This window comes from Narcine bancroftii, chromosome 4, assembly GCF_036971445.1.
Source record: "Narcine bancroftii isolate sNarBan1 chromosome 4, sNarBan1.hap1, whole genome shotgun sequence".
Classification (NCBI taxonomy): Eukaryota; Metazoa; Chordata; class Chondrichthyes; order Torpediniformes; family Narcinidae; genus Narcine; species Narcine bancroftii.
In genome coordinates, this window is record NC_091472.1 from 84,005,563 (window position 1) to 84,027,865 (window position 22,303).

General features: G+C 41.0%; 1 protein-coding gene and 1 long non-coding RNA gene across 5 annotated transcripts in view; one reads left to right on the forward strand and one right to left on the reverse strand.

Annotated features, from left to right (window-relative positions):
• Positions 1-22,303, reverse strand: part of macrod2 (mono-ADP ribosylhydrolase 2) — a 1,543,249-nt gene that overhangs the window by 733,689 nt on the left and 787,257 nt on the right. The window lies entirely within an intron of this gene.
• Positions 6,194-7,658, forward strand: LOC138759885 (uncharacterized). The gene is made up of 2 exons (XR_011355196.1): positions 6,194-6,291; positions 7,337-7,658. It is a non-coding gene; the product is annotated as an uncharacterized lncRNA (long non-coding RNA).

Sequence of the window (22,303 nt, forward strand, 5' to 3'; positions counted from 1 at the left end):
CCTTTCCGCCCAAATACCCCAATTAACTTACAACCCCTGGTTTATTTTTGAAGGGAGGGAGGAAACCAGAGCAGCTGGAGGAATCCCACGCAGACAGAGAGAAAATGTACAAACTCCTTATAGACAGCACCGGATTCATACCTGGGTCGCTGGTGCTGTAATACCATTATACTAACTGCTACACAAACCGTGCCACCTATTTTAAAATCAGTTCAAAATGCTGCATAAAACATTCAGAAATTGAAAGTCCACTTTATGAATTAGAAAAGCATTTGGATGAAATTTAAACAGCTACAGTGGTGGAATAGCTACAAGTTACATCACAAGAAATTTGAAAAACTGAACTTTATTACTTAGAAAGGATGCTCAGGGATATGATTCAATTGTATTCCTCCTGGTTAAAGCTTAGATCTGGGCACTTATACATTAAATGCACGTGAAATGTTTGAACTAATATCTTAATCCAAAGCAGATTTTAATTGCTCCCTTTTTGGTAGCAATGTCTTCAGCTATCAAGGACCTATACTCTGGAAACTGTAATTTTAAAAAAATCATTCGAACATAGAGAAAGGAAAGAATTGGGTTGCAATCTGACTGCTCATTGAATATGCTGTCTGCAAACTTCTCAAATGCATGGCCAGATTTCTTAAGTAGAAATTTTAACCAAATTCAATCATATATTCACGCCTTTCTATCGATCATCTTCCAATAACCCATGTTTCCTAAATGATCCATACTTCAAAAGACTGACATTAAAGTAAATCAATCACTACTGAGAATGAGGAATTAGAAAGGAGGCATGGGATTTCCATGATGGCTTCATTTGAGCAAATAGGCTGAATGGACCAGAGCTGGTTTTACATCCAGCCTAGTTTTACTCTTTATTGAAGAGGAGCAGCAAGAAGAAGAGAAAAAAAATAAAATAAAAAAACCTGAGAAAACAAAAGACCACCGGAAAAAAAAGACAAAGTAGAGAAAACCAGGGAAAAGGCAATCTTCAGATAGATAAAATCTGAGTTATCACAATGAATCATGTTAAACATAATTCAAGTAACTGTGGTGTTGAAGGAATGTTTATTCACAATGTACAAGTATGATGCCAAGCTAACATGGTACAAGATAGTCAAAGATAGCAGAATAATTAAAATCAACAAAGCCACCTGAAAGTATATCGTGGGATGCCAAATTGATGGTGTGGAAACCATTGGAAGGCAGTTTTTAATCTTTATCATGGGCAATGGCACCTTTCATTATGGAAGTTCTGTAAACATCAGTGGATCACGGCAAAAAAAAATGTTACTGAAACCTGGTAATTTCCACTTCAGTACTCAAGTTACAAGGTTCCTTCATGGTTATGTTCATGAACACACAAAATAGTTTTTTGTTTGTTTGTTAGTAAAGGCACACAAAGAGGTGGCACTAGTCCAGAGACCCTATCAAGAAGAGAAAGAGAAGCATAAGAGAGTTCCTTCAGGGACATTAAGTAGCCATGGATCCTGCCACCTCCTCCGATACCTCTGTCCATTGGTCCAGAAACCTCTGCAGCTGCATGGCTCTGTCCTGTCCAGCTGCGAACCCGAAAGGAAAAGGAAACTACCAATGCCCAAGGTCCTTTGGGAGTTGTCACGAAAAGGAAACTATCAATGCCCAAGGTCCTTTGGGAGCCTTGCTCATTATTGGCACCTTCAAGAGTCCTGATATCTAGTTTCCACGAGCCACAAGTCCACAAATGTGCTAGTTCACTGCTTTAGTCTCCTACCCGGTCGGGTCTTCTGTCAGGCTTCTCCTTGTGAGCAAGGAGTTATCCTCCCGCTCTGGTGCCTTGCACCAATCTTCTGCTCCTCCAGACTCTGTAATCCTCATGGTCTAGATTGAGTGCCTCCATCTTGGGCATGGACCTCCATGAGTTCTCCAGTGTAAGGAAAAACACCACTGGTCCCTTTCTACTGGCGGTTTAGAACTGCTTGTTGGGTGTGACAACCAGGTAATAGAACCCTATGGAAGAGTGCTAGAAGACACATCTCTGCTCCTCCCGGGACTGCACCAGTGCCAAAGCTGCCATTACTGCCGCAGGACCAGATTCTTCAATACAATATAATAGAAATGACCAAGAAACTGAAAAACAGCAGAGCAACACTTTTTTTTTGTGGTTGCACCAGTGCTCGCAGCAAAATGTTTTTTTTTAATTTTAAATGTACATTTCATGTCATAGGGCAAGATCTTGTGTCGTTGCTGAATTGTCCACATTTCCCAGTCTCTCAAATACAAACTGCTAACATTTTTTCACATTGATTTTGCCATGCAGTTCTGATCTGAAGTAGAGAACCCCTATAGAGCCATCGCATGGAGTTTGGGTCATGAAATGCCTGAAAATTCTGACTCTTAGCTATGCTGTGCACCACACCGGATTGTCAAATCCCATCCAAATCTGATAGTTGAAGTCTGCCCCAATGACTCAAAAATGTTTCAAAAAGTTACTGAATAAAGAAAATAAAAATATAGGTCTCTTAAAAGTCAGAGCCACGGAGAGGAGTAAGGAAACAGACCCTTCAGCCCACTGAGTTTATGCTGACATTCAAACAGTGATTTACATTTATCCTCCATTAACCCCATATCCTCATCAACTCGCACAGGTTCTAGCATTTACCTATGCACTGGAGACAATTTATAATGACTAATTAACCTAACAACTTGCGAATCCTTGGATTATAGGAGAAAACTGGAGCTTTGGGAAAAATACCATGTGATCATAGAGAGAACTTGGATTGAACTTGGATCTGTTGAGCAGTGAAGTAATTCAAAATATTAAGATAAACTTAAAGTAATTAAAGAAAACATTTAAATTAACTTGTGATTCTCCAGTTCCATTGAATTAAATGGCCTCGTGTTTCCAATGCCAGATCGAATAAGTTTGCATTCCAGGGGACAACAAGAAGTTCAACAATAAAGAATGAATGGCAGAAAAAGCTCAACCAGTGGGTTCAGAACTTAAGTTCAACGGCATCCATGAGATCAGTAGCCTTAATGCAGAAACAAGTTAGCAATCCTGCCTTTTGGAGGGTAATGCAGTGGTGAGAATTCCAGGCAATGGTTACACTATGTTATTAAGTTGGCACAACACTGTAGGCTGTCAATTTCTATGATCTATGTTCTTTTCCAAGCATATTTTTCTGTCTTCTGCTTCTCTTTCTTGTCTTGATAATGTCACTAGACTAGAATTGTCCCTTTGCATGCCTTTACAGAGAACACAGAGTTTTTATTGTATTTTGTATACTTGACAATTAATATGACAAATGCTGCAAAGAAATGTCCTGAAACTCCTTTTATATTTTCCCTCCATTTTTCATAACTTTCATGATTATTGCAAATTGCGATGAATACAACTTATTCTTTTAGCCTTCTTCCATGATGCTTTCTCAGGGCATGTTTGATTTTTAAAACAAGTTTGTAATTCAAAATTCTCTGCTATTTGGTTCAGACAAAGTATTAAAGAAATTGCTTTTCTGTGCACCTTTGTAGTTACGTCGTCATGTAAGGGATTCAGTTCAACATTAAACTCAGTAGTACTAAATAAAAGCATTGGACAAAATGATCAATAATCACTATTGCATGTGCAACTTCACCAAATCTTTTGGATCCCCAAATGATTGGTATTGTGCAATGACATGGAGTTCTCAATCTCAATGCTTTTGTGACTTTCATGCATGCTTATTTGTGATTGCTTTTAATTAAAAAGCAACTTAGACAGAATTTTGATTGAATGTGATTGTTTTAGTGTCTACTGGGACACTTTTCACAGCACAGCACATTACCAATTAACATGAATGCAGCCTGGGTGCAAACAAATCTTGCATGATCCCATACATATAAATGCAATTCAATCCATCATTTAATGGAAGGGATTCCCAAGTAAGCCTGACAAATCCATTGGAATTCTATGAGAATATAGTGAGCACAGTAGATAGAGGGGAACTGCTGCTTATATACTTAGACTTCCAGAAGACATCAATAAGATGCTGCATAAAAACATCTATAAAGATAAGGATGCATGAAGTTTGGAGTAATGTTTCAGCATGGATAGGGGACTGGTTAACCAAATGAATGAAGACCGCTGGGATATATGAGCGTTTTTCTGGTTGGCATTCAGCAGTGAATGAAGTCCGTGGGGTTGGTGCTGTGCCACACTGTTCACGTTATACATTAACAATTTGGAAGATGGGACCCAGTGTAGCGTATCCAGGTTTTCTGATGATCCCAAAATAATTGCAAAAGCAAACTGTGCAGAACATCGACAGAGAGGATCAGGGAGGTTAATTGAGTGGGTAAGAGCCTAACAGATGGAATACATTGTTGGTAAATGCAAAGTTGTCCTTTTAGGAAGGAAAAATAGATGATCAAGTTATTGTTTCAACAGTATGCTGTTGTGCAGAGAGTCTTGGAGTGCTTGTGCATGAATCATCAAAGATTGGATTGCAGGTATAAAAGATCATCAAGGCGACAAATGGAAAGTTAGTCTTGATCGTGAGTGAATGTGAATTTGAATAGGGAGGTTCAGCTGCAACTGTACTGGTGAGGTTGCACCTAGATTTCTGGATGCATTTCTGGTCTCCTGACTTAAGAAGAGATATACTGGCTTTGGAGATTCACCAGGTTGACTTCAGAGATGAGAGGGTTAGCCTATGAGGAGAGTCGAGTTACAAGGTCTGTGCTCACTGGAATTCAGAAGAATGAGAGGGCATCTCACTGCAACATAAAATTATGAAAGGGAATGATAAAATAGAGGCAGGAATATTATTTCCTCTGGAAGGTGAGACCAAAACTGGGGGTCTTAGCCTCAAGACAGGAGATAAAGATAATGTATCTACATTATGGAGAGGATGCAGAAATAAATAATTCAAAGAGTGAATTCAGGATAAATATTTAATTCACTGAATGTAACAACTGATGTAACTAGGATTAATTTATTCAGGGATAGTTGGATTAACATTGGTGAAAATGTAAAAGAAAGATTATGTTGACGGGATCAGATGAATGGGAGAAATTTTGAGATGCATCAACATATTGGACAGAATTTTCTGAGGTGATGCTCTCAGTACTATGAAAAATTACATTAAAGTTTTGCTCGTGGAACAGTTGAATGTTTAGTTCACAAGTGAATATAGAGCTACATAAACTACAGCAACTCTGTTTTAAAATGGCTTAACACCAGATGCTAGTTATGGTGTCTGGTTACAGCGATGTAAAAAATATCACTCACTGCTAATATAAAGCTACACAGGTGATATAATACTCTGAATTTAGCTTATAAACTCTAGCCAGGTGTTGAATCAGATAATATGGCTGAGATATACATAGAAAGGGTGGTTGTTAAAAACTATAAATGAAGTTTTATCAAATCCTACCACTTCCATGCTGATATCCCACTGAGAGCCCTCATTTTCTTTTGCAGCTGTCAGTGTTATAGCTTTACGGGATTTATACGGTTTTGCTTGAGATTTTTCAAGATCACAGATGTGACAAAAACTCTCTGGTCTGAATTCCGTAGTGTCAGCTGGCTTGGTATGCACAAAAAGTCACCATATTATTTTGATTTATTTGAACGAATTCAAGAATAAGTGACCAACAATTCAGTAGATGTTATAAAATGTAATCTGGATCTGAATTTTGTTTTCTCAAAGCTTTATTAAACTTGTCAGGTAAGGTTTTAAGAGAAAAGGCAAGGGAGTCCAACTAAAAAATTCAAGGTTCAATTTATTGTCATGTAATAAATAGTGCAACATTAAACTAAATTTGCTTCAGTCTGATAAAAGGCAGACAGATTTGCCATTGGCAGAAATTGCCTGAAGCACTTCTTAGTCAGAGAAAGAGAAGCAACAAAATGTCCCCTCGGAGTCACCAAGTGTCTGTGGATTCACCTCCAGCACTTCCGCAGCCACACAGAGATCAGTCCACATCATCAGTAGCCCAAGCACCAGATCCAAACCTCCGACACGATCAGGAATCCTTCAGTGCCCTCAGCACCCAGTTGATACCTCGTGTCCCTTCAGGCAGTCTTGAGCCAGTCTCCAGCAGTCCACCTGGCTGCAGTCAAATGGGTTTCTCGCCTCAAGGCTCCAACAGCCTGCTGCCTGTGTGTTTGTTTAATCACAGTACCCCTCACTGATCTGTCACAATGGTCACTGTCCCATGGGTCATCTCCCCTACTTCTTCTCAAATGGGTCGGTGGTCTCCCTGTGTTCCTCCATCATCATGAGAGCAGTTCCATCAAAATGATGACAAAAGGCATGATGGGTCAGGTTTTGAACTATTCCACAGTGTTATATTATCTCTGTAGGAAAATGATGGTAGTAGCCAGATTGTAATTTCCAGCATCTTTCTTTTAAAAATAAATCTTTAAAGATAGTGGAAACAGTGAACATTGAATTTTTTTAAACATTGATTTTTTTTAAAAAGTTATTTCCACGCCTTTGTTATGTACGATGCTGATGTAGAGAGAGGATGAATAGATTTTCCTCATTTATTTTGATAATGATTAATGCCACCAAAATACTTAGACTAAAATTGCAGCAAGTCCATAGCTCTTACAATGAAAAGAATAGCCCTGGTATTTGTGAGAGGATTCAGAATTCACAGCAGGATGGGAATATTATTAAATTACTTAAATTATTCTTCAAAAGCCTACCAGCAAAATACAAAGAAAGTGAGCCTACTGATTTAATAATGAAGGGAGGTGCAGTCTTTTTTAAAGTGTGTTCACTTTGCATGTTACATTCATTTCCACACCCCCAGCCTGGGAGAGAAGCACATAGTTGTACAAGGCTTCTTCTCAAATGTTCCAAACAACATCTGCATTATTTAAAGTTACAAACTGAAAATATAGAGACAGCTATATCTAAATCACAGTATTTTTTTGGTCAGGTATCAAAGCAGAACTACAAGCATTTTTTAAAAGTTAATTTGATAATGTGTAATAATACAGCTTTTAAAAAGTGATGAATAAGTTGGCATGAAGTGAATGAAGAAAACTCTCACCGTCCAGTCCTAGCTCAACAATCTAATTTCCAAATGCCAACCATTTCTTGCTTACTTCCCGAGACTTAAGCATGGCTTTTCAGAGTTCTATTTCCAATGTTGTTTACTCATTGGCAAATATATTTAAGGTTCGTCTCAAACATCTTCTTCTCTTTGGCTTGGCTTCGCGGACGAAGACTTATGGAGGGGTAAATGTCCACGTCAGCTGCAGGCCTATTTGAACAATGTCACCTTTGTACATTTGAACTTAGTTTCTGATATTTTCATACTGTTCTTTTAATTCGGTTCTCATTTCATTTCACAGAAAGAGTTGATGCGTCAAAGAATTGCTGCTTCAACATCACTCCCTCCACCAATGTCACAGTGTGAGCCATTTGCAAGATACAGTAGCAAAAGTAAGCCCAGTCTTCCCCGCAGCAAAAGGCACACCTTCTCCATATTCCAGGAATACTCAAACCAGAAAATATATTGCCATTTTTCCATTCTCACTGGGCCAAAATCTTGCAATTCCCTGATTTTTCAGCATTGTGGAAGTAACTTCAATTTATTGCCATGTGGTGAAGAAGGTATCCTGCCACTATCTTCTCAGAATCATAATTTTTGTCATAAACAAGTCATGAAATTGATTGTTTTGCAGTGCAAATATTCATTAAAAAAATTTAAATAATGCACAAAAAAAGTCAAAGGCAGTGCCTTTGGTTCATTGATCATTCAGGAACCTGATTACAGATCCTCAGAGATGTTAACACTCAGGAATTTGAAGTTCTTGACGCTCTCCACTACTGAGCACTCGATAAGGACTGGTTCGTGTTCTCCTGAAGTCCACAATCATCTTCTTGGTTTTGCTAATGTTGAGTCCAAAGTTGTAGATGTGATACCACTCACTAAGCTAATCTATCTCCCTCCTGTACACTTCCTCATTGCCATTTGTAATTCTGAAGACAACTGTAGCATCATCGGCAAATTTGTTGATAGCATTGGAATTGTGCCTGGCCACACAGGATTGGGTGTATAATCAGTGGAGCTATGGGCTAAGTATGCATCCTTGAGGTGCACTGCATTGATAGTCAGTGAGGAGGAGACATTGTTTCCAATGTGTACTGGCTATGATCTTCCAATGAGAAAAATCAAAGATCCAGTTGCAGAGAGGGTTCAGAGGCCCAGGGTTTGGAGCTTCTTGTCCAGCAGTGAGGGAATAATGATGTTGAAGGCTGAACTGTAGTCTATGAAGAGCTACTATATATGAGTTACTGCTTTTGAGGTGGACCAGAGCCGATTGGAGAGCCAAAACTCAAGGTGAGTTTGGGAGTGGGCATAAATGTTGTTTTATTAGTGACACTTAAATTATATGAATGAATAAAAGTTCCCCCTTTGGTGACTTGTGTTGAGTATCATATCAACTGAAATGATCAATTACATCAAGAAAGGCATTTGATTGAGTAATATCAAATGGCACTAAATTATTATTACCGAGTAAATTAAAATTGCTGAAGTGTCAGATTTGACTAAGCATTACCACTCTCATCCCTGAGCCCAGACCATGGATTTAAGTCTCTCTCAGTCTACTTGAACACATCTTTTAACTGACATGTCAGAATAGTGCTGAATTGTGAATTAAATGATCTTTTGAAATAAGAACCAAAACTTGTCTCCATGGTTGAGTTCTCCACACTACTACTGACATTTACATTTTGGCCATACCCAGATATTCACTTGCTGGTAAATGCTGTTCTAATCTTAAATGTTCCGGGCACATGCAGGGCAATCAGCAAAGCAATTTGTGGGGGACCAAAATAAGATGCACCAACAAATTATTTACTAAAAAGCTTAAGACAGCTAATAAAGCTAGTTTTTAATCTTGTCCAAGAATATTAATACTTACTGGTCCTTTTGCAATATTCAGAAACACTCAAATCCCAAGGAAAATAAATTAAAACAATTTAAGATGTGTTAATATATTTTGAAGAATTTTTAAGAGCTTGGAAATAATTAAGGCAACTAATGTTGCTATTTTTTTATTAGCACACCACTTAGCTCTTCCTCTCTACTGCCTTGAAGAATGCAATTCTTTAAAACTAGGCCAGTCCACTTTATTTTCAATTTTGTCCATCTCTTGTAAAACCTATGCAATCTGGAACATTTAGTTCCCAACCTTGGTCGCCTTGCAACCACGACTGTTAGATTGTACTTATTCATTTATATTTGTGCCATTAATTCACCCACCTTATTATGAATGCTGTGCACATTCAGATAACAAGCCTTCAATTTTGTGTCTTTGGCATTTTCCCTGTGCTTACGCACATTACCTCTTCCTGACAGACATCATATTCCATGTTGTTATTCCATGTCCTGATCTCACTGCTGGATCCCATTCCTTATTGCCATTAATCTCCTTCCCTATAATCCTCCACTTCTCCCTAACCACCCCCCCCACCCTCCCCTCTTCTCCCTAACCCTCAGACTTCATCTCCCCCCCAACCCTCCTCTCTCTGGTTACACCCCCACCCTCTGGTTACCCCCCCCACCCTCTGGTTACCCCCCTCTCTCTGGTTACCCCCTCTCTCTGGTTACCCTCTCTCTCTGGTTACCCCCCCTCTCTCTGGTTACCCCCCTCTCTCTGGTTACCCCCCCCTCTCTCTGGTTACCCCCCCTCTCTCTGGTTACCCCCCCCTCTCTCTGGTTACCCTCCTCTCTCTGGTTACCCCCCTCTCTCTGGTTACCCCCCTACCCTCCTCTCTCTGGTTACCCCCCTACCCTCCTCTCTCTGGTTACCCCCCTACCCTCCACTCTCTGGTTACCCCCCTACCCTCCTCTCTCTGGTTACCCCCCTACCCTCCTCTCTCTGGTTACCCCCCTACCCTCCTCTCTCTGGTTACCCCCCTACCCTCCTCTCTCTGGTTACCCCCTTACCCTCCTCTCTCTGGTTACCCCCTTACCCTCCTCTCTCTGGTTACCCCCCTACCCTCCTCTCTGGTTACCCTCCTCTCTCTGGTTACCCTCCTCTCTCTGGTTACCCCCTACCCTCCTCTCTCTGGTTACCCCCTACCCTCCTCTCTCTGGTTACCCCCCTACCCTCTCTCTGGTTACCCCCCTACCCTCCTCCTCCTGCCTTCTGACCTCTCAGCCCTTTGTGACCTCCCCTACCCCTCCTACCCTCCCGTCCCAACCTCCTCCCACAACCCTACTCCTCCCTCCAACCTTCCCCACATTCCACATCCACCCTCACCCTCAGACCTTCCCATTCCTCCATCTCCCCCCAAAACACCAATTCCCAGTCTGACCCCTGCTTGGTTTTTACTATCCCCTCTAAAACCTTTGAACCTCCACCCACACCTTAATGAGTTCCACACACCCCTCGATGCCATCGCCTCTGCCTCTGGGCTTACTTCCATGACCGTTATTCTCCACCCCCCAACCCAAGACCCCTTCTCCCACTTCAAACCTTCTTCCAACTCCTGGACTCTTCATCCTGGCCAGCTGTCTGCTCTGGATCTTTTTATTTCTAACTGCTGCCAAAACATCAACAGTCTCAATTTTAGCACCTCCCTCTCGTATTCTAATCAAACCTCCTCCGAACGCTATTCCCTCTAATCTCTCCGCATTAATCCCAACCTCACCATCAAACCCTCAGACAAGAATGGTGCTGTTGTGTTCTGGTGCACTGATCTTTACTTTACTGAGGCCAGGTGACAGTTCTCAGACACCTCCTCCTATCTATCCCTTCCACAGGACTCCTCCTATCTATCCCTTCCACAGGACCCCACCAGAGCTCATCAAGTCACCATCTCCATCACCATCTCAAACCTTATCACTTCTGGTCTCCTCCCTCCCACATCTGCCAACCTTATTCTTACCTATCCCCATACTGGTTGTTTCTACCCTCTACCCAAGATACACAAACCTAACCATCTGGGTGGACCCATTGTTTCTATCTGCTCTTGACCCACGAAATTAGTTTCACGTTACCTTGACTATGTTTTCTCCCCTGGTCAAATCCCTCCCCAACTCTTTATACCTTCATCCCCCATACAGAAGGTCTGAAAGCACTTCACTTCTTTCTGGACCAAAGACCAGACCAGTCACCCTCTACCACCATCCTCCTATGCCTGGCAGAACTGGTCCTCACTTTAAACAACTTCTCCTTTAACTCTTCTCACTTCCTCCAAATCAAAGGAGTAACCATGGGTACCCATGTGGGTCCCATCTACACCTGCCTGTTTGTGGAGCAAACCATGCTACAAGCCTACAGAGTCAATACCCCTCAACCCTTCCTCCTCTATATCAACAACTCCCACCACTGCCTTGACTACACTTCCTCAAACTCTCTCCCCTGCAAGGATTCTATCCCCTTATCTCAATTTCTCCATCTCCACTGCATCTGTTCCCAAAATGAGGTCTTCCAGTCCTGATCTTCCAAAATGTCTGCCTTCTTTCACAAACATAGCCTCCCCTTCACCACCATCAACTCAGCCCTCACCCACACTCCTCCATCCAGAAGCCATGTAATAGCACAGAACATGTAATAATAACACAAAATTGCCTCTGTAAGACAAAGAGTCACCATTTGTGTTGCTCAGCACCCCTTATAGTAAGAAAGAAAGAAATCAAAAGAGCATCCCTTCAGAGTCACGAAATGTCCGTGGAATCAATTTCCAGTGCTCCTGCAACCACACAGACCCCTGTTCGATGCATGGTCAGCCTGAGCTCCAGATCCAATCCTCCAATATGATCATTAACCTTACGTGCCCAAGGCCCTTCTTGCCCTCAGCACCCTCTCAAATTCCAGCTCCAATACAGATTTCCAATAATAATATAATAACATATATAACAATTACAGCACGGAAACAGGCCATTAGGCCCTTCTAGTCCGCACCGAACCAAACACCCCTTTCTAGTCCCACCTCCCTGCACAATGCCCATAACCCTCCATCTTCTTCTCATCCATATACCTGTCCAACCTTTTCTTAAATAATACAATTGACTCCGCCGCCACTATTTCTCCCGGAAGATCATTCCACACGGCTACCACTCTCTGAGTAAAGAAGTTCCCCCTCATGTTACCTCTAAACCTCTGCCCCTTAATTCTTAACTCATGTCCTCTTGTTTTAATCTTTCCTCCTCTTAACGGAAATAGTCTATCCACATCCATTCTGTCTATCCCTTTCATAATCTTAAATACTTCTATCAAATCCCCTCTCAACCTTCTACGCTCCAAAGAATAAAGACCCAATCTGTCCAATCTCTCCCCATACTCCAGATGCTTAAACCCAGGCAACATTCTGGTAAACCTTCTCTGCACTCTCTCCACTCTGTTTATATCCTTCCTATAATTAGGCGACCAGAACTGCACACAGAACTCCAAATTAGGCCGCACCAACGTCTTATACAATCTCAACATTACCTCCCAACTCCTATATTCCATGCAATGATTGATAAAGGCCAGTATACTAAAAGCCTTCTTCACCACCCTATTCACGTGAGTTTCTACCTTCAGGGAACGATGTACCGTTACTCCTAAATCTTTCTGCTCTTCTGTATTCCACAATGCTCTCCCATTTACCACGTATATCGTATTCTGATTCTTCTTACCAAATTGAAGCACCTCACACTTATCAGCATTAAATTCCATCTGCCATTTTTCAGCCCACTTTTCTAAGCAGCCCAAATCCCTCTGCAATCCTTGAAAACCTTCTTCATTATCCACTATTCCACCTATCTTAGTATCGTCTGCATATTTACTAATCCAATTCACCACCCCATCATCTACATCATTAATGTATATAACGAACAACAATGGGCCCAATACAGATCCTTGAGGCACACCACTGGTCACCGGCCTCCAACCTGACAGACAATTATCCACTACCACCCTTTGGCCTCTCCCTTTCAGCCAATGTTCAATCCATTTGACTATCTTAAAATTTATACCTAAAGACTGCACCTTCCTAACTAACCTTCCATGTGGTACCTTATCGAAGGCCTTACTGGTCCATATAGACAACATCCACTGCGCTACCCTCATCCACATTCCTAGTCACCTCTTCAAAAAATTCAATCAGATTGGTCAAACATGACCTTCTTCCCACAAATCCATGTTGAGTGCTCCTGATCAGACCCTGTCTATCCAGATGTTTATAAGTACTATCTCTAAGAATTTTCTCCATTAATTTACTTACCACAGATGTCAAACTTACAGGCCAATAGTTGCCAGGCTTCCTCCTTGAACACTTTTTAAATAGCGGAACCACATGCGCAATGCGCCAATCCTCCGGCACTATCCCCATATCTAATGACATTTGGAAAATTACTGCCAGAGCCTCTGCTATTTCCTCCCTCACTTCTCTCAATGTCCTGGGGAAGATCCCGTCTGGTCCCGGAGACTTATCCACCTTTATATTCTTCAAAAGCCTTAAAACTACACCTTTTGTAATCTCTATATTCCCCACATTTACCCAATTTGCTTTTTTTATCTCACATCTCCCAATATCCTTCTCCTTAGTGAATACCGAAGAAAAGAAACTGTTCAATATCTCCCCCATTTCTCTAGGCTCCACACACAGTTTTCCACTCTGATTTTCTAAGGGACCAATTTTGTCTCTAGCTTTCCTCTTACCATTAACATATTTGTAGAACTCTTTTGGATTAGTTTTCACCCTGCTTGCCATAGTTTTCTCGTACCTTCTTTTAGCTTTCCTAATTCCTCTCTTAAGATTCCTCTTACATTCAATGTATCTTTCAAACATCTCCTTAACTCCATGCTTCTTATATCTAATGTACGCCTCCCTTTTTCTTCGAACCAAGTTTCCAATATTCCTTGAAAACCACGGCTCTCTCAAACCTTTTGCCCCTCCTTTTAACCTAACAGGAACATAAAGCTTTTGCACTCTCAAAAGCTGATCTTTAAAAGACTTCCATCTCTCTACTACATCCTGCCCATAAAACAAATTGTCCCAATGCACACCCTGCAAGTCCTTTCGCATCTCCTCATATCTAGCTTTTCCCCAATCCAAAACCTCAATCCTTGGCCCTGATTTCTCTCTTTCCATAATGACATTGAAGCTGATGGCATTATAATCACTGGACCCGAAGTGCTCGCCAACACTAACCTCCGTCACTTGACCCATCCCATTTGCCAACAGTAGATCTAACACTGCTCCTTCTCTGGTCGGCACCTCTACATATTGTTGTAAAAAACTATCTTGCACACATTTCACAAACTCTAACCCATCCAGTCCTTTCACAGAATGTGTTTCCCAATCTATATGTGGAAAATTAAAATCTCCCATAATTACAACCCTGTGCTTATCACAAATATCTACTATCTCCCTACAGATTTGCTCCTCTAGGTCTCGGTCCCCTCCGGGTGGTCTATAATACACCCCTACAAGTGTAACCTCTCCTTTCCTACTCCTCAGTTCCACCCAAATAGCCTCCGTGGATTTGCCCTCTAATCTATCCTTCCTAGGCACCGCTGTAATATTTTCCCTGACAAGCAATGCAACCCCACCTCCTCTTGCCCCTCCGACTCTATCACACCTAAAACAACGAAACCCAGGGATATTCAGCTGCCAATCACATCCCTCCTGCAACCATGTCTCACTAATCGCTACCACATCATACTTCCAAGTATCAATCCACACCTTCAGCTCATCCACCTTTTTTACAATACTCCTGGCATTAAAATATATGAATTTCAGGGATTTCCCAATTTTTAATCCCTGTTTTCCCTCATCTTTAAGAACAACATTATTTACTTTTCCTGCCAATTGCCCTTCATCTTCTTCCAGAGCATTTCCCTTCTCTATCACCTGCCCATCCATATTCAAATGAGCCAGACCCAACCAGCCCGCAGCCGGCTTTGGGTCCCTCTGTCACTGAGCCCCTCATTGGTTTGCTGCTGTGGTCACCTTCCCTGCAGGGTTGTTTCCTCTGCTTCTCCTTCTGAAGGAGGGGTGTTCATCCCATTTATGATGGCCTGCACTGGTCTGCTGCTCCCAGGAGTCTGAAAACTGCAGTGGCCACTGCTGAGCACAAGTGCCACCATCTCTCCTGTTGCAGGATATTAATTAAAAACACCATAAGCTCCCTTTAAAGCCTGTACAGAGCCTTCAGGATGAGAAGTGAGGGGCTGGACTGTTTGGAGCAGTGCAGTGTCTCTCTACTCTGCCGGGTCTGCTGCATTAGCAGCGCTGTCGATAAAGCAGCTCTGGCAGAGCCAGCATTTTTTTTTAAAACGTTGCTCATGCAAGCAAGAAAGCTGCCTCTTTCCTCGGAAATCCTATCAGTGCCCCAGGAATTGAAAGCCATTTACTCACACCAAGCTGCCCATTTGATTCCCTGGCCTCCCTGACTCTATACCAATTGCACGTGCTTCAGGAAGTCATTGTGAAATGATCACCGTTGTAGTTTGCTCATCAATGTGGATCCCAGATGCTCATAGTCCTTCAGAAGCTTCTTCATCCTTACACTTCATTTGTGAGATCACAATATGGCCATTCTTCAGAACTGCTTAATAGGCAGCGAAACAGTTGGGAACATCCAAAATGCACAAATGATGCAATGGAAATGCAAGTTTTCCATTTATTTTTGTGTAACTAAGTAGAGGAAGGAGGAAAAGTGAATGAAATAGAAGAACAAAACCAAATTATATATCAAGATTTTGCCACCACAAGATTTACCCAGCAATGAAATCATGGAATTTTTGCAATGGGAGTGAATGTTATACAGGAGAACCACTGAGCTTTTAATTGAAAATTTCAATACAATTTGTTCTGACAAGATGAATATTCTCTCCAGAAGTGATTTATTGAAATACATTGGAAATCAATTTCTGCAAAAGCAATTATCTGACTCAAGCCACAGATGATTACCGGAACTCAATTGCAAAAATAAACTCCGTGAGTTCAGCTGCATCTGTGGAGGCCAAGGAATAACGAGGGTTTCTGGTCGAGACCCTGCAATCGGGCACACTGTGTCTAGAGGGGATAGCCAGTATAAAAGGGACAGGGAGAGGGGTGAGGCAGGGGCCAGGGGCTGGCAGTCAATAGTAGAACCAGGAGAGAATGGAGAGACATGAAGGCCAGGTAGGGGAGGGGATGAGGAGTGGATTTGGGAGACAGTGGCTGAAAGGTGAAAGATAGAGGCAGATAAGGGGGCAGCTGGAATCAGATGGGATAGAGGAGGATTATAGCAGAAACAGAGGTTGTTAGGTGATGAGTGCAAACACAAAATTGTTCAGATGCTGAACTCTGATAAGTCAGGAAAGTGATGCATTACTAGAAAAGGGAGGTACGATAGGAAGTTGGAATCAGGTGGGACTGGATATAGGAAAACCAAATGCAGTGATGGAATCAAGTGGAGGAAGGGATTGAAATGCTGATTTACAAAGGTTTTAGAAAATGGATGCATGAGAGAGAACCTGGGTGGTTCAGAATGAGCCAGGATTTAAACTAGTAGGTAAGAATTGTTTTTACCAAACATGCATGGGGGTTATATTTAGCTGACAGAGGAGAATCAGGATGGCCAATCTCCCAGGACGAAGCTATCCCATTGCACTTTGGACAAAATACGACAGCAAACTTTGTGGTAGTGGGGGACTGCATTCACAAGATTTTTTTTTCATGGTTAAGGATGAAAAGGGAAAGTTTAGGGGGAAACATGAAGGGGAACTTCTTCACTCAGAGTGGTAAGAGTGTGGAACAAGCTTCCAGCTAAAGTGGTAGATGCAGGCTCAATTTTAATGTTTAAGGGAAATTTGGGGAGATATATGGATGGGAGAGGCGTGGTGGGGCTAAGACCGAGTGGAGGTCAGTGGGACTGAATAAGAAAAAGTGGTTCAGCACAGACTAGAGGGGCTGAAGTGGCCTGTTTCTATGCTGCAATTGTTCTATGGTTTCTGCAAAACAGCCAAGTCATTCTCAACCTTTTTTTGGCTATCGCCCCCTTAATTTATGGGCCCCAAAGCAGTCAGGTTTTGGTTTCTTCTGGTCTTCTCTCCAACTGATGACATAAACAATATTTATGTTATGTGAGGGGAAAAGAAAATAAGGCTTTTACATAAATGTGTTGTGGCCCTCATCGAGAATGGCTGATCTAGTCTATGCTTGGTTTCGCCAATGTAGAAAAAGCCACAGTGACACATTGAATGCAGGAGACAAAGTTGGAGGAGATGCATACAAATCATTGTCTGGCCAGGAACAGCATTGTGGTCCCTGGATGGTAGTGAAGGAATAGGTGTTGGGACAAGTATTGCACCTTCTGTAGTTGCAGGGGAAAATACCAAGAGATGGCGTAGTTTTTGAGAAAGGATGATCAAACTAGGGAGAGTTACTTGACTGCAACCTTATTCTGAAAAGTGTTTACCATTTTGTTAAATTTATGATCAGGGAGCAGGCCATAAATAATACTTCCTCATGTATCATTTGTTTAAAAACTAATTATACTGTGATATTACATCTCTAATGAGTAGAAAACTACAGTATGTTCAAACTTTAATTCCAACAGACATTGCAATGAGGGCTTCAAATAATGATTCAGAAAGTAGTTATTCAAATCTCACCATGTGAGCACTTTCAATTATCACTTTTAAAATGAAAAATAGACAATAGAGATTTGATCTTATGAAACAATTTAAAAAAAAAGATTTTGATTGAATTAAAAGCAAGGTGGGTGGACTTTTAACATTAAATCCAAGTCACTTTGGAAACCGATTCATCAACATCTTTTCTGAATAAAGAACAGGAAAAACCTGGACTTCTCCACTCTAGTAAGTTGTGGTTTCTGAGAGCTTTCAAAATCAAGTATGTGAGTAAGTAAAAAATGACATCTCAGAAAGTAAGACAACATACAAGCAACAGAAATGGTCAGTCAACATTTTAAGTCTGGACTCTCTATCAAGATGAAAAAGGGATATTATTTAATATATAAAGGGGGGGGGGGGGGGAGAGGAGAGGCCCAGAAAGAAATGTTAGAGGGAAGAGAAAAGTATAGGAATAAGTAAAGAAGAGATTGAAATAGTGGAATCAGAAGGGGGTAAAATGTAAAAAAAAAACCTATGTTCATGCTGTTTGGTTGAAGGCTGACCAGGAGGAATAGAATGTGTTTTCCCTCAAGCTTACATTTAGCCTCCCCCTGACAATGGATGAAGCCAAGAATAGATAAATCACTCCAGGAATGGTTGATGAAGTGGTTAGCTACAGGAAGGTCCAGTTTTAATCCAGAGTGTGCAGGTGTTCAGCAAAGCAGTCCTATGTTTTGCATTTGGCAACACCGAGGGCATGAAATGCAATAGATTTGGTTGGATGATGTGCAGGTAAAACTCTGCCTCACCTGGAAGGTCTGTTTGTGGCCCTAGATGGAGATGAGGGAGGAGGTGTAGGGAGAAGTTTAGAACCTTCTGTGGTTACAGCAGGCAGTGCCTGTGGGTACAAGGGGGGGATGGGGCAGGAAGAATGGTCACAGGAGTCTTGGAGAGACTTAACCATGCAAAAAAAAAGATAGGAGTGGAAAGGGGAAGATGTGGCTGGTCGTGAAATTGTGCTGAATTTGGCAGAGGTGCTGGAAGATGTCAGTTGAGGAGGGTGGGCTGGAGAGCAAGGACCAGAGAGACTCTGCATTTTTTCTGCCTGGGGAGCATAGGGTAAAGAAAGAGAACCTTTAATAGACATGAATTCCCCCAACTGTCATTTATAAGGCCAGTACCTCTATCTCCTAATTTTTCTGTTCTTATTCCACCTCTCAAACTATTCAGAATTAAGAATTTATTTATTGACTTGAACATGTGTCACAAAATTCATTGTTTTGCAGCAGTATTACAGGTGTAAAATTGCTATAAATTACATTTTAAAAGAAACATAAATAAATAAATAATTCAAAAGATCTGATGGAAGCTGTTTTCATCTTCAGGCTCCTGTACCTCTTTCCTGATGGAAGCAGTGAGAAAAGGGCATGGCCTGGTACCGATGGTCATTGAGGATAGAGGCTGTTTTCTTGTGGCACTGTCTCTCCCCCTGCCCATTCAACCTGCCTCTCCACCCCCCACACCTTCTGCCCCATCACTGGGCAGCTTCCCCAGCTTTTGTTCCCCTTTATCTATTCAATATTGCCCCAATCCCTTTCATCTGAATAAAGGGACTACAGCCAAAACATTGACTGACCATTTCTATCCAGGGATATTGTGACCTCCAGCAATTCTTTGTTTGCTCAGGATTCCACCAACTGCCATTTTTGTAGTTCAGATTTGATAAGGATATGTTTGGCAGGGATATAAAGGAAGAGAGGCTAAGGCAGGTACATGAGTTCAAGTACAGATAAACTATAGACAAAATGAATGGTTAAATAGCCTACTCCTGTTCCTAGGGTCATGATGGATAACTAGGCAACTACAGTCAATAAATATTTTTTACATTCATACTGACAAGAAAATCAGTGAAGTGTTTTCAAATAGAATAATCATGATTAATGAGAGAAGACTACAAAATCAATCATTTCTTAATTTTTTTCTCATTTGTTTGAAATCATACTGCAAGTTACCATGATAGAAAAAAGTACACACTTGAATCTCCAAAACAGTATGCAAGTTGGACCATTTACCTCTGTCAAGGTAATGTCAAAAGTATTGACAAATAGCAATGTGTATTGTTAAATTCAATTCTGTTCTCTTTCAAAGTTTGTCTAAGATGCAAGTGTAAGCCACTTTTCCACTAGCATCTCAGTTAATTGGCTGTGCAGTCACCCAGGATAGGAAGCCCTTTGTGCTGTTTCCACTGGGCCACCCTTAACTGGGACACTAATTGCTTTTCCATTGAACAACCATCCCCAGGGATCGAAGGGTTCCACCTTCAACTAGAAATGAGCGACTTCCTGAAGTTGCTTTTCCACTGAACAACCATCCCCAGGGATCGAAGGGTTCCACCTTCAACTAGAAATGAGTGACTTCCTGAAGTTGCTTTTCCACTGGTTTTATCAGCATGCTGGCATCAGCAAACACCAGGAATACGAGTAGGGGGTAGAAGTGATTAATCCCCAGTGTGAAATTACATCATTTGACGCTGGCATTTGGACAGTGTTCCTTTTCTGCTGGACCCTGTCGCAGTAAATTCCCAGTTAATTCCTGGGACAGGGTGCCAGTGGAAAAGGGGCTGTAGGTTCACATCTCTTCTTGTCAGAACTGTAGCAGACGTCAGGAGAAATTTTATCTGAAGGCTGCACCTGGCAACTAGAGTCAGGTGACTCAGGCAGTTGGATTTGAAAAGCTCCAATCAACAGCAAGCTGACTGGGCATAGCGATTAAATGATCCAGGCTACTTGTTTTCTTATGAACTTGTGACACAGGATGGTATTAATTCACTTCAGCTCAGCAGTCTGGAGACAGAACTATCGACTGGAGCTCCACACTGTACATGCAGCAGCCGGTAGAAAAATTCACGAATGACCCCAACGTGATGATGCAGGGTGTCTTGATCTTGATTGTGCAATCAGCTTCCTGCTGATCTGAGCTTTCCAAATCCAATTGCCTGAGTCATCTGACTCCAATTGCCCGGTGCATCCTTCAGATAAAATCCCTGCTGAAGTCTGTTACAGAACTATCAGTGACCTTGACACAAGGGAAGCCATCAACTTCATTGATTTCACTGCTGTAATCATAAGCACCCATTCCCACAGGGTCTTCTGTGCAGGTAGTCCTTGACTTTCAACCTACACAAGTTACATTCACCCACACACAAGACCAAATTAAAAAAAAAATACATGTCTGCACATGCACAACATAGTTCTATATAGGGCCAGGTGCGCAGTCACCATTGCTGGAAACATGGCAAGAGGAAAAACATATCCATTGCAGATTGATCTGCTAAGAGAAAACCATAACATTAAAGGTAAAAATGAAAGTCATTAGCCAAAAGGAAGATTAAAAAGGTCAATGATATTGCATGCAGTCTACAGTTGTCACATTCCAAAAAACTGAGAAGTTATTAATTGTGTGGTTGGAAGACCTGATTCAGAAATGTATCCATTTAAGAATGATTCAGACTAAGGATAGAAGTCTTTTTGAGGCATTGAAGGAGCAAGCGGGATAGGATTACATTGGGAGCTTCACTGCAATGGCTGGTTTAGTAGATTTAAAAGAAGGTACAGCTTGCACAACATACAAGTCTCGGATGAAGCAACAAATGTCAATGAAGGAGGTGCCAAAAAATTCATTGAAAGTCTGGATGAGTTCATCCATGATGGCAGTTATCAACTAAAGCAAGTTTTGTATTAAAAGTACTGTATATATGTTGAGATTCTTCATTATTTATAGAAGTTCATATGTTGAGTATCTTTATTAAAGGTTCTGAACATATGTTGAGATTCTTCATTAAAGGTTCATTTGTTGAATATCTTTTTTTAAAAATTGCTTTAAGACCTTGTTAAGCCATGCATGGTGGGATAAATCCAACTTACAGCCAATCCTTCTGTTTCAATGGTGGTTGTAAGTCAGGGACGACTTCTTTTGGGTTCTCAAGTGACCAAAGAATATTCAAGTATTCTTGGTCCCTCTCCATGAAATACCAACACTTGTCCGGCTGATTACCTTTTGCTATCTGTGCCTCCACTTTTTCTTTTTAATTTTTTAAAATTTATTTTAATAAAGAACTTATACAAACAAAATGGATACAATTCAATAAGATAGTATGAACAGTTACATAAATTAAAGATAGTCTGTATGTCACTAACAAATTTAAATCATATTTATATAATTCATATTCTAAATAAGTATATAGTGTTTTTGAAAAAAACTAATAAAAAAGAAAGAACAAATAGTAGAGGAGAAAAACTCAAATCTTTCCTCATCACTTTGCCAGATGCTATATATGACTACTATTAAAAGAAAAACGAAGGTTTAAAAAAATAAATTAACACAAGGAACGTGGAAAAGATAAAAGCCAAACTAATTAATTATATTGGAGTAAAATTATAAAGTAAGCCTAAGTCATAAAAAACTCCCCCACAAGTTCTGGATTCTTACTTCTGAATTATTAATTGAATAATGAATCTTTTCCATGTTCAAACAGAACCTGCTGTCTCACAACCACTGATCATAAGTAGGCAGCATCCTTCCATTTAAGAAAAATTGCACACCTCGCTAAAAGAGATACAAAAGAATCGTGAGACTCTCAAAAGATAAAGAATCATCCCCTCCTATTGTATTGAAGAGGGCCACCAAAGATTTGGTGTTAAATCTATTTTGAATTTTTTTTTTTTTTTTTAAAGCCTCTTCTTTAAAAAGCTC